Genomic DNA, 1,461 nt, shown 5'->3' with positions numbered 1-1,461 from the left:
CGACCATGGACCATGACACCGATGACCAGGAGGATGGTGAAGAAGATCACTTTCAACATGGGAGAGTTCGACAAGAACGAAAGCTGAGTCACAACACATTCCAATTGTCTGCTCTAACCTCGTTACGCGGGTATTTAGCACTGCTCACGCGCTTCATGTGAAGTTCACGCCGGAAACTAATCTATGGCTCACTTCGCAGGACGCCGGAAATCAGCATCTATACTATAGATGCTAGTAGGAGTAAGAACTTCAAGCAATCTTACTGCCTACATCTGAAGAGGAGCCATCTCTAAGAAGACTGCAAAGTCCAATCCTAACAAGATGCTTGCGAGTACCGATGGTGAACCATTCAACTGCACGTAAGCTCATAACTCGTTGGATGATAGAGTGTCTAGCCTGCACGCCATCAGTCATCTACTGCCGTACTGAATACAACTGACGAATGGAGAGCTACGCAACTCGGTTTGAGTCAGGATAACCAACATTTCGATTCTCAGTTAATATGTTAGTGATTTGTCTATTAAAATAACATTACACTGAGTGGATCCCGCGCCGGTTTCGCCAAGAAACCCAACCCATCGCTCTAACGAATTGCGCGCGCTGGGCTACCGGGGTCGAGTGTCCGCACAATCCGGGTCGAGTGTCCGCACAATCCGGGTCGAGTGTCCGCACAATCCGGGTCGAGTGTCCGCACACAACGGGTCGAGTGTCCGCACAATCCGGGTCGAGTGTCCGCACAATCCGGGTCGAGTGTCCGCACAATCCGGGTCGAGTGTCCGCACCCGCGGACGGAAAATCAGAGCACTTTAATCGAAAATCGGAAAATCGCTTTCCTCGGAACCGAGTAACACGGATTCCGAACTCGGAAAAAAGCTTGGAATTTTGAACGCACTTTAATTCGTAGATTTCATCCGAGCTCGGAAAAGCGGCGTTTCCGAGAACTTGGACTCGGAAATCAGAGCACTTTGATCGGCTCCTGGATATAGTGAATAGTGATAAATTCCGAAGACGAGACGCTGGGCCTGTTTCATAGGAGATTTTTTGGTAAAAATAATCTATATCAGTATTGGAGGAATATATGTTCGCTTTCCTCATCAGCTGAGCTCAGGAGTTTCCTATACAGTGTTGGAGTGTGAATATATGTTCGCTTTCCTCAGCAGCTGAGCTCAGGAGTTTCCTATACAGTGTTGGAGTATGAATATATGTTCGCTTTCCTCACCAGCTGAGCTCAGGAGTTTCCTATACAGTGTCGGAGTATGAATATATGTTCGCTTTCCTCACCAGCTGAGCTCAGGAGTTTCCTATACAGTGTCGGAGTATGAATATATGTTCGCTTTCCTCACCAGCTGAGCTCAGGAGTTTCCTATACAGTGTCGGAGTATGAATATATGTTCGCTTTCCTCAGCAGCTGAGCTCAGGAGTTTCCTATACAGTGTTGGAGTATGAATATATGTTCGCTTT

At 47.4% G+C, this 1,461-nt stretch overlaps 1 protein-coding gene across 1 annotated transcript in view; it reads left to right on the top strand.

Moving 5' to 3' along the window:
• Positions 1 to 1,461, top strand: part of Pmar_PMAR024280 (conserved hypothetical protein) — a 6,317-nt gene that overhangs the window by 4,393 nt on the left and 463 nt on the right. The window lies entirely within an intron of this gene.

This window comes from Perkinsus marinus (genome assembly GCF_000006405.1).
Source record: "Perkinsus marinus ATCC 50983 genomic scaffold scf_1104296957270, whole genome shotgun sequence".
NCBI classification, from domain to species: Eukaryota; Perkinsozoa; order Perkinsida; family Perkinsidae; genus Perkinsus; species Perkinsus marinus.
The sequence above is the reverse complement of the archived record's forward strand: the minus strand, read 5'-3'. Positions and strand labels throughout refer to the sequence as shown.